At 46.2% G+C, this 11,594-nt stretch overlaps 1 pseudogene; it reads left to right on the forward strand.

Moving 5' to 3' along the window:
- The first annotated feature begins 10,495 nt into the window (after nt 1-10,495).
- On the forward strand, nt 10,496-10,588 carry LOC115833808 (annotated as a pseudogene).
- The last annotated feature ends 1,006 nt before the right edge of the window (nt 10,589-11,594 follow it).

Consider the following 11,594-nt stretch of genomic DNA (forward strand, 5'->3'; position numbering starts at 1 on the left):
TGAAAATGGCCTGAAACTTCAAAACATTCTTTTTTTCTTTTTTTTTGAGATGGAGTCTCACTCTCTTGCCCAGGCTGGAGTGCAGTGGCTTGCTCTCAGCTCACTGCAACCTCTGCCTCCTGGGTTCAAGTGATTCTCCTGCCTCAGCCTCCTGAGTAGCTGGGATTACAGGCGTGCACCACCACACCTGGCTGATTTTGTATCTTTAGTAGAGATGGTTTCACCAGTTGGCCAGGCTGGTCTTGAACTCCTGACCTCAAGTGATCCACCCGCCTCGCCTCCCAAAGTGCTGGGATTACAGGTGTGAGCCACTGTGCCTGGCCAAAACATCCTTTTTTAACCAAAAAGTGAAATGGATAATTTAAGTGGAAGAATAACCAAAGATAAGGTTTGAATTCGTGGCTTGACAGATGAATGTGAGGAATACTGCAAACCACAGAGCAAAATGCAGAGGTAGAAACTGTCAGGAAAATGGAGCCATTTGCGGGGCAGATTTAGGAGACCTAACAGGGGACCAATAACTGAATCACAGAGGACAACAGGGACAAAATGACAGCGGCCTAACAGATACAGACTTCTGGGTTATGAAGACTGCAGTCTTGAATTCTGTACCTAGCCAAGCCATCATTCACCCACAGGAGTGAAACACACACACACACACACACACACACACACACACACACACACGTATGCAAAGATTCAAAAATTACATCGCTCACATGCACTCTCTGAAGAAAAGAGTTTTAAAGACTTCATCCAAAATAAGCCAGTTGCAGTGGCTCATGCCCTGTAATCCCAGGACTTTGGGAGGCCAAGGCAGTGGATCACTTAGGTCATCTCAGAAAAAAAAAAAAAAAAAGACTTCAACCAAAATCGAATGAATTCTAACAGAGAAGAAAGAGGAAACAGAAGTGAATGATAAATCATGCTTAACTATATATGTGTATATATACATACATATTTAACCAATATACCCACATATGTGTGTATATATATATATGTATGTATCGAATATACATATGTATTATTAAATGTAAATGGATAATGACAGACTGTCTGGAAATGTGTAACACTGAATAAGGATTCTTGGACGTGAAATACTGCAAAGGAAATCCTCAACCTCCTGCATAGCGTGATTGCAGGCACGCGCCCCACACCTGCCTGATTTTGTATTTTTAGTAGAGACGGCATTTAGAAAGAAAAGTGCTAAGCAGTTTCTGCTGCACCTAGAAGCTGGAGACAGGGCATGGGGAGTAAAAGCATCCCATAGACTAACATAGGGGTGACAGGAAGAAAATTGGGAAAGTAACGTATTCTGAATATCTCACTGGTGGAGGAAAGAAGCACCTGAAGGGGAGGAATAGTCAGAGAATAGAGGTCTAAGCGGAGAATCATATCTCGTATCCCTATAATACTAAAGAAATAGAGTTTGGCTATAACACCAGGAAAGGAAAGGTGATGTAACTGTTCACGGCATGAAAATGTCCACATTCATAAGGGTGGACAGCAACCTGAGCAAGCCACTAAATTAAGAAAAAAAATCATTAGAAACATAAGCTGGAAGGAATAAAATGAAATACAACAGTTGTACACTAAATGTGAATGAACTGAATTCTCTCTTTAAAAGACAGAATATAGACTGGCTAAAAAACCAAAATATCTTCTTTTTTTTCTGAGACGGAGTCTCGTGCTGTCGCCCAGGCTGGAGTGCAGTGGTTATCTCCGCTCACTGCAACCTCCGCATCCAGGTTCAAGCAATTCTCCTGCCTCAGCCTCCTAAGTAGCTGGGACTACAGGCATGTGCCACCACGCCTGGCTAATTTTTGAATTTTAGTAGAGACGACGTTTTACCATGTTGGCCAGGTTGGTCTTGAACTCTTGACCTCAGGTGATCCACCCGCCTTGGCCTCCCAAAGTGCTAGGATTACAGGCGCGAGCCACCACGCAGCACAGCCACAAAAATCTACCTTAATCCTGTTATTGAAACAGAGTTTAAATGGAGTGATAAAGGAAAGTTTAAAGTCCAGGAATAGATCCATGTAGACAGGAAATTTTACTATATGGTAAGAGTTGCCATTTCACATTATCGGGAAATAGATGAGTATTTCCACAAAGAATGCTGGACAATCACATATTCATTTGGAAAAAAAGCAAATTTGGATTAAAAAGAAATCACCTGGGCTGGATGTGGCGTCTCACGCCTGTAATCCCAGCACTTTGGAGGCCAAGGCAGGTGAATCACCTAGATCAGGAGTTCTAGACTAGCCTGGCCAACATGGTGAAACCCCATCTCTACTAAAAATACAAAAGTTAGCCTGGCATGGTGATGCACGCCTGTAATCCCAGCTACTTGGGACGCTGAGACAAGAGAATCACTTGAACCCAGGAGGTGGAGGTTGCAGTGAGCCGAGGGTGGCACCACTGCACTCCAGCCTGGTGACAGAGTGAGACTCCAGCTCTAAAAAGATAAAAATAAAAATAAAGAAATCACATGAAGCAAAATAGACACACTCAAGAAAATTAAAAGACAAGCAACAGATTCAGAGAAAATGTTTCCCACATATATTTATTAATAATAGACAAAGAAGTAATAGCTATAATGTGTAAAGATATCCTACAAATCAATAAGAAAAAGGCAAAAGCTACCAAATATAGCAATGGGCAAATAATACGTACATTTCACAGAAAAGAAAAGCCAAATGGCCAACAAACCCATAAATGATCTTCAACCTCACTTGGAATAAATGGGAAAAAGCACATTAAGCAACACCTTCTTTCTCTCATTGCATCGATGAAAATGTTGAAGATTTAAATATCAAGTGATGGCAAGGGTTTGGGGAGTATAAATACAATCTCTAGAAGTCAATTTGACATCTAATATAATTGTTTTGCTTAAATCTAATACGACCTTAAATGTGCCTTTCTTTTGACTCAGAAGTTCTACTTCTTCTTTATTCTAGAAGAAGGCATGTGCAAGAAGCGATGACAGGATGCTTAGTGCAGCACTGCTGTAAGAAAACACTGGAAAAGCCGGGTCGGTGGCTCAGCCTGTAATCCCAGCACTTTGGGAAGCCAAGCTGGATGGATCACGAGGTCAGGAGATCAAGATCATCCTGGTCAACACGGTGAAACCCCGTTTCTACAAAAAAATACAAAAATTAGCTGCATGGTGGTGCGTGCCTGTAATCCCAGCTACTCGGGGAGGCTGAGGCAGAATTACTTGAACCAGGGAGCTGGCGGTTGCAGTGAGCTGAGATCGCTCCATTGCACTCCAGCCTGGCGACAGAGCAAGACTCCATCTAATTAAAAAAAAAAATAAAAGACAAGACTGGAAAAAGCTAATGTCCACCAATGAAGAAGAAGTGGTTAAATAAACCTTGACACATACAAACGATGGTATCTTGCAGCTGTTAGAATTAGATACAATATCGAATACATAGAAAGATAAAAAAGATATCTTTGACATATGTACAGGGAAAGAGTCAAGCTGCAGAATAATTTATACCATATAACCACTTTTGTAAAAAAAACAAACTAACAAACCACAAAACCTGTATTATACCTGGATTGTTATAGATATGTAAATGGGAGGAGAGGTGGGATTGGGGCTAAGCAAAAGGAACTTTAGCTTTATTTATAGTTGTTTGAGTTGTTTGCCAGTAAGAATGTAATCATGAATTATATGTGTGGAAATAAAATATATGTTTAATCCATAGCAAGAAGAAAGGCCTTCCTGCTTTGAAGGGCAAATGCATTCATTCACAATCGGGGTGTTAAATACCCACTGTAGGCCAGTTGCTGTTGGAGAGAAAAAATGAATGCTGCCAGCTGCATCGTGGAGGCTCTGTCTAGTAGAGGGAGACAAGACTTGAAACCAGTAAGTGCAATATGTCAGCAAAATATGATCTGTGCCATAGGACCATACAAACAAATGCTGTGGAACTTGTGAGAGGAGATTCTCTGGGGAGAAAAAAGGGAGGAGAAAAAGCAAGAAAGACTTCCAGACAAAGCAGTGTGTGAGTTTGTGTGTGTGTGTGTGGGGGGGTGTGCATGGTGTGTGGGGTGTGCATGTGTGTGTGGTGTGTATGTGTGGTGGGTGTGCATGTGTGTGGGGGTGTGTGCATGTGTGTGGGAGGGTGTGCATGTGTGTTGTGGGGGTGTGCATGTGTGTGTGGGAGGGTGTGCATGTGTGTGTGGGGGGTGTGCATGTGTGTGGGGGGGTGTGTGTGTGGGGTGTGCATGTGTGTGTGGGGAGGGTGTGCATGTTGTGTGTGGGGTGTGCATGGTGTGTGGGGTGTGTATGTGTGTGTGTGGGGGTGTGCATGTGGTGTGTGTGGGTGTGTGATGTGTGTGTGGTGTGTATGTGTGTGTGTGGGGTGTGCATGTGTGTGTGGTGTGTATGTGTGTGTGGGGTGTGCATGTGTGTTGGGGTGGTGCAGGTGTGGTGTGTGGTGGCTGTGTGTGGTTATGTGTGTGTTGTGTGGGTGGGTGTGCATGTGTGTGGTGGGGGTGTGTGTGCATGTGTGTGGGGTGTGTCATGTGTGTGTGTGGGTGTGGTATGTGTGTGTTGTGGTGTGTATGTGTGTGTGTGGGTGGTGGGGGGTGTGCATGTGTGTGTGGGGTGTGTGCATGTGTGGTGGGGTGTGTGTATGCAGTGTAGTGTGTATTGGGGAGTGGTATGCCACATATGCATGTGATCTGTGTGTTGTATGCTGTGTGCATGCATGTGTGGTGTGTGTGCCATGTATATGTGACATGTGCATGTGTATGCTGTGTGCATGCGTGTGTGGTGTGTGTGCAGTGTATATGTGACATGTGCATGTGTATGTGGTTGCGTGTTGTGTGTGGTTGTGTGGCTGGGTGTGCATGTTGACATGTGTCGTGTATGTGGGTTGTGTGTGTGTGGTGTGTGTGTAGAGTGCATGTGACATGTGCATGTGTATGTGGTTGCGTGTTGTGTGTGGTGTGTGTGAGTGTATATGTGACATGTGCATGTGTATGTGGTTGCGTGTTGTGTGTGGTGTGTGTGCATGTATATGTGACATGTGCATGTGTATGTGGTTGCGTTGTGTGTGGGTGTGTGCCGTGTATATGTGACATGTGCACATGTGTATGTGGTTGCGTGTTGTGTGTGGTGTGTGTGCCATGTATATGTGACATGTGCATGTGTGCATGCCTGGGTTCCCACATACACATGTGGGCAGAGGCTGAAAGGAAGTGGCGGGGGGGACTAGGGAAGAAAGCCCTCAGTGGGGCACATGTGAACAGCACAGATGAGAGGTGACTTTGGGCACGTGGGTGAGCAGTGAGCACATGGGTTTGACTAGCCTGATCGGGGAGGGTGGGTTGGAGACACAAGCGAGTGCCAAAAGTAGAAAAAGAGGCCGAGTCAAAGTGCCCATTCATTGAGCGAGCATTTCCTGGGTGCCAGTTGTGCCCCAGGCCCTGTCTCCTCCTCGAGAACTTCATTGTCTAATGGGGAGCAGGGAGAAGTTGTTTGGGGGCAAATATATAATTTTATATTTTAAAATAACTGCATGCCTGACTACAGAATAAAAATGGCCAGGCTGAGAGGTTTGGATTCCATTTCTGAGGTGACAGGGAGCCCCAGAAGGTGTTTGAGCGGAGAAGCGACACGCTCTGTTTTAGGAATCTCACCATGGCACTGTGAGTTGGGTGGCTTCTCAAGGCAGGGAGCCGAACAGAGTGGCTGCAACAGGTCTAGCCAGAGGAGGTTGAGACAATGGTCTGGCCAGGAGGTAATAGGAGCCCACATAGGGGAGTGAAGAGGAGAGAGAATGGGAAAGAACAGGTCTGAGCACTATTGTAACGGGAAGATTGTCAGGATTTGGTGAGTTTGGTCTTGAATATATTGCCTTTGAAGTATTTTTGGAACACCCGAGCAGGGGTGCGTCATAGGAAGTTGGATAAAAGGATCCGAGGAAGGCCAGCTGGCTGGAGATAATGGCAGATCCAGGACTCCTGGCTTGTGGTGGAGGACAAAGTGTGGGAGAGATCAGTCAAGGAGAGCGTTGATGGGATGAGAAGAGGAAAGAAGCTCACTCTGGAATCTCTCAGGATCCAACAGAGCAGGAAGAGACCTAGGGAAAGAGGCCAGGATTTCATTTCCCCAGGACAGTCACAGAAGAGTCAACAGAGGATTCGGTTCTGGCACCTCCACCCCAAACTTGGGCTCCTCTCTTCCAAGGGCGGGAGGGCCCTCTGATTCTGTTTGTGCAGCTGGCACTGGCCACGCAGAGCTGCCTCTGGGAGTTGACTGGGTAGGCAGGAACAAGCGACAGGGCCTCAGCTGCAGCGTGGAGGTGGGTGGATATACCTGGACACTCAGGATACCAGGGCTGCTAACAGCATCCTCTGACTGGCTTAGGGTGGTCATGTCCACGGTGCTGGTGCTCTGCCCCTTTGCCGTCATGGTGTTGTTTGCTGGCTTCTTCCCAATAGTTTCTTTTGAGATGCAATTCTCCAGGCCACAGAAGAGAAGAAAGAGAAGGAGCAGACACGTCCTCCGGCCTGTGTGTGAACGCAGGACTTCGGTTCACCCGTGGTGAGCGGCAGGCATCTTCTACAACCCTGAATTAAAGGCTCCTTCAATATAGATTTTTGTCTTTATGTCACTCAGATGTCATTTTTCCATGAACAAAGGGCAAGCTGAGTCTAGCCTTCAAGGACTCCATGATTTGGCTCCAGATTGCTGAGCTGTGGCCTGTTAGCTTCAACGTGTGTCTCCTGATCCACTCTCCACCCTCTGTCATCCTGCTCTCCACCCCAAGAGGCTGACCCAGAGCGGCTCCCCTGGCTTCTGTTGGGCTCAGCCAAAGGGAAGCTCTAGGACACCTGAGGAAGGGAGGACTGTGAAGTCGCAGGATCTCAGTGGTGGATCCTGGTTTTATGGCCAAAGCTTGCAGTATTACCAGCCCACAATTATGAACAAAATGTTAGATACGAAAGTGAATCTCCATTTAGAATGAGAAAAGAAATGGTGACAAATTACACTTTTTAAAAAGCTTACAAACAACACAGATATCACAAAATGTAGAAAAATAACGATATTTTTCTTAGTTGCCTAGAAACTCTACAATACCTTTTCCCCATATCTTTCTGCTGCATATACTTTACGTCTCATACAACAACTGTGTAATATAATTTCCCACAGAAAGAATGGAAATATAACCCAGTCTTCAGTAGGCTTGGTTGAAATTTTATTTATTTTATTTTATTTTATTTTATTTTATTTTATTGATTTTATTTTTTGAGATGGAGTCTTGCTCTGTCACCCAGGCTGGAGTGCAGTGGTGCGATCTCAGCTCACTGCAACCTCTGCCTCCTAGGTTCAAGCAATTCTCCTGTCTCAGCCTCCCAAGTAGCGGGGATTACAGGCGTGCACCACCACACCAAGCTAATTTTCGTATTTTTTAGTAGAGATGGGGTTTTGCCATGTTGGCCAGGCTGGTCTTGAACTCCTGACCTCAGGTGATCCACCTGCCTCAGCCTCCTAAAGTGCTGGGATTACAGGAGTGAGTCACCACACCCGGCCTGAAATTTTATTTTCATCATCGATCATCTAGAACTGTTTCAGTTTCACCACTCATTGTAACATCATGTGGAATTTTGAGATTATGTCAAATGACAGAATGTCAAATGATGGAACATTATCATTTTCTTCCGTATATCACTAAGATTTAGGACATTTCAAATTTCCTTGTGCAGGAAGTAATCTTAATTACTCTTTGAGCTGATGACACTTATAAGTCAGTTTGTCTTTGGTGTCCCCATTGTAGTGACATATCATGAGACCTACGTTATCATCTGTGGAGGGAGCTGTGGCCACCGACAGATCCCCTCTTCAGGCCGACACAGCCATCCTTCCACTGCTGGGGATGTCAGATTGGCTGAGGCCACATTTCTGATCAGCTTCTCCCAATCCTGCCATCCTCATTTCCTCACACGTGTCTCCTGAGAGCACTCCACGGTAAGTCTCGGCCCACAACTTTCCATTTCATGGTCAGCCTCCAGGGAACCCAATCTAAGATAGCTTCAAAGATGTCAGCATTTTTTATCAAAGTAGCAAGAAATGTAAAGCTTTTCCCAGTGAGTTAATGTGCTTTACTTCCCTTTAACAATAAGATTACCAACTGGTCCAAGGGCCTTTATTTCTACCTGCATTTCTTTCTTCTTAAAAAATTACTACTTTTGGTATGATCTGAAATGTTGTTATCTTATAGGCCTCAAACACAGAAGTTTAAGAATTTCCGAAGGGTGAGATTCCATTTTAAAAGAAAATAGTATGGTGTATTTAGAGTTGCATGTACTACGTTATATTTCTGACCATGAGAACTGAATTCTCCACTTAAAATTGTACGTCTGATGATGGGAAGAATTTTCTATAGGCTATCTTCTGGTTCCATACCTTACAAACCTCTGTTCTCTTCCACTAACCACATACGTGTTGCAATATGTCCATGTCATTACCTTCAAGTCATGAACCAGGTGAGTTGGAGGTGAGAGTATTCCTGAAAGCCATTCTGACATCAGGACAGCTAGCGATGAATTAAGTATATTCAGAAGTGACTGTGGGCTGGGTGCAGTGGCTCACGCCTATAATCCCAGCACTTTGGGAGGCCGAGGTGGGCGGGTCACCTGAGGTCAGGAGTTTGAGACCAGCCTGGACAACATGGTAAAACCTGTCTCTACTAAAAGTACAAGAATAGCTGGCTGTGGTGGCACACACATGTAATCCCAGCTACTCGGGAGGCTGAGGCAAGAGAATCACTTGAACCCGGGAGGCAGAGGTTGCAGTGAGCCGAGATCACGCCACTGCACTCCAGCCTGGGTGACAGAGTGAGACTCCATCCTAAAAAAAAAAAAAAAAAAAAGAGTAGCTGTGAGCAACTTACATATACCCAACCGAACCAAAAGCCATCTCCCTTAACCAGATCCTAAAAAATGCCCACAACGACGCCAAAGCCACCCACCATGAGATAATACATAGTGGAGGGAACCTGGGATTGAAACTATCTTACTTGTGCGAAATTTACAAAATGTGTGACATATGAATACATCGCTAGAACTCCTCCTGGCTTTGGAAGTCACCTGTGCAAGCTCGGGATCCTGAAGCTTAAACTTCGCCGGCGTCACTGCAAATCCAGCTCTGTCTGGGTCTCTCCCTGCAAGGTTGCCTCCAGCTTGCTGTGCCCTTGGACTGAAGTCTTCCTTTCCTTCTGAGGCAAGTTGCTCTGCAGGACTCTCTGTTCTGGTCTTCGTCTCTTTGTGCCTAGAGGTGATAACACCTTGGCTCTTACTAAGACCAGTTAACTGCACTATTCTTTGTGGTTTCCCCATGATCGCACCTTTGCAAATAAACTATCCTGGAACTATCCCATTTTAATTGTGTCCTCTGTTTGCTGTTAGGACTCTGACGAGTCATCACTCACTCTTCCCCAACAAACACCCCTATTTCCCTCAAGCTGCCCCTAACTCTCTCCCTTCCTCACCCCAACCCCAGCTTACACCATCTGCCTCCCTGAAATGTCCTAAGCAAACCCTGCCCATTCTTCCAGGCCCAGCGGATCCCATCCTCCTCCCCAGCCAGAGTGGCGCTCAGGAAGCCCTGCCGGGTCAATGCATGTTGGAACATTATCTGGGCAGCGTCTGCCTGCAGAAGCTCCAGGGAAGGGGGAGGGGTTCCTGAAGATATCGATTTCATAATTAGGCCTCAGAGAAAGAGGCTCCGGCGGCATCTTTCCTGGAGACCAGAATCACTGCTTACCCCACCACGGAGGGAGACCCTATCAAAATGAATGAGGTTCCTTCCCTCTCCTGGGTGAGGGGCTGGGATTCCCTCTGTCTGTGAGTATGGGAGTGATTAAAAGGGAGGCTGGTTGAATGCCTTACACAAATCATTTCCAGCCACCCACACCCGAGGGACACTGCAGGAATGCAGGGCAGAACACAAACGCATCCTTCCTGCCTGGGCCTGGCTCAGAAGAGAAAGTCATGTCAGATGCAGGGAAGGGAGCCTCTGGGGAAACAGTGGGCAGAACAGCAGTAATCCCAGGCGAGCAGAGTCCAGGGCTCCTGCTCTGAGGCTCCATGAAGTAACTCATGCCGGAAGAGATGGGAAACAGCCTCTGCCCAGGTTAATGGGAGCAGTCATGGCCACCTCCCAGAAAAGGAGACTGGGAAGAGTAGGACCCAGGCCTTTTCTTCCACAGGGCAGAGCAGTCTGGGGAGGCTTTGCTGGCTGCTGCCCAGGCAGGGACGCAACGAGGCCATGCATATTCCTGCAGTGAAAAAAATGGAGGCCCAGTTTGGCCACAGAGGAGATTCCTATCACAGAGAGTGCCGGAAGTCTGCCTAGCATCTGGGGCGCTTCCGGAAAAGCAGAATGGAGCTTGGGACCCAACTCTCCGCTCTGACTTTCTGAGTCTCGAGCCCCAAAATGTAGGCACTTTCAAACAAGAAAGTACCAAGAAAGAGTCTTTTGTAGTTTGTAAGTGTGATGATTAGGTTTTGAGAGGGGCCTCCCTCAAACCTTTAGACATTGTCATCGCACATTACCTGCCTGATGTGAAAAAGAGAAGAGAAAAAGTAGCAAATATCTGGGGATTTTCTTTCACTGGTTGCTGTCAATGCTTTAAAATTAAAAGACATTTTTATCCCCTTTATAAAACTGGAAAGATATGCCTGTTTAAAGGTAAGGAAGTGGGCTGGCATGGTGGCTCATGCCTGCAATCCAGCACTTTGGGAGGCGAGGCAGGTGGATCTCCTGAGATCAGGAGTTCAAGACCAGCCTGGCCAACATGGCGAAACCCGTCTCTACTAAAAATAGAAAAATTAGCCAGGCGTTGGGGCGTGCGCCTGTAATCCCAGCTACTCAGGAGGCTGAGGCAGGAGAATCACATGAACCCAGGAGGCAGAGGTTGTGGTGAGCCAAGATCGCACCACTGCACTCCAGCCTGGGTGGCAGAATGAGACTCTCTCAGAAATGAAAACAAAAAATAAAAAAATAAAGGTAAGGAAGTGACTGATCACCTCTTGGTTCACACGTGAGTGTGTGGGCATGGGCGATGGTGGTGGTGGTCATAGCCAGTAGAACATGTGTGTAGATATAGATATAAATGTAGCTGTAGATAGAGATATAGATATGTGTCACAGTCAGTGGAACTTAATATTAAACCCTCGTGGAAAGAGCTGTCAGGGCTGACCACAGGCAGCTGATCTGTGACCAGACCAGCCTCTACTGCTAAAATTATTGTGACCTTAAGCAAGTCAGTTTCCTATTCTGAGCCGAAGTGTTCTCATTTATAAATGAGGTAATTGGACTAGACGATATTACTATTGTTTCTGCCGGGCGCGGTGGCTCACGCCTGTAATCCCAGCACTTTGGCAGGCTGAGGCAGGCAGATCACAAGGTCAGGAGTTTGAGACCAGCCTGACCAGTATGGTGAAACCCCGTCTCTACTAAAAATACAAAAATTAGCCAGGGATGGTGGTGGGTGCCTATAATCCCAGCTACTGGGGAGGCTGAGGCAGAAGAATCGTTTGAACCCGGGAGGCAGAGTTGTGGTGATCCA

Source organism: Nomascus leucogenys, unplaced genomic scaffold (assembly GCF_006542625.1).
Source record: "Nomascus leucogenys isolate Asia unplaced genomic scaffold, Asia_NLE_v1 001584F_30912_qpd_obj, whole genome shotgun sequence".
Taxonomy (NCBI): domain Eukaryota; kingdom Metazoa; phylum Chordata; class Mammalia; order Primates; family Hylobatidae; genus Nomascus; species Nomascus leucogenys.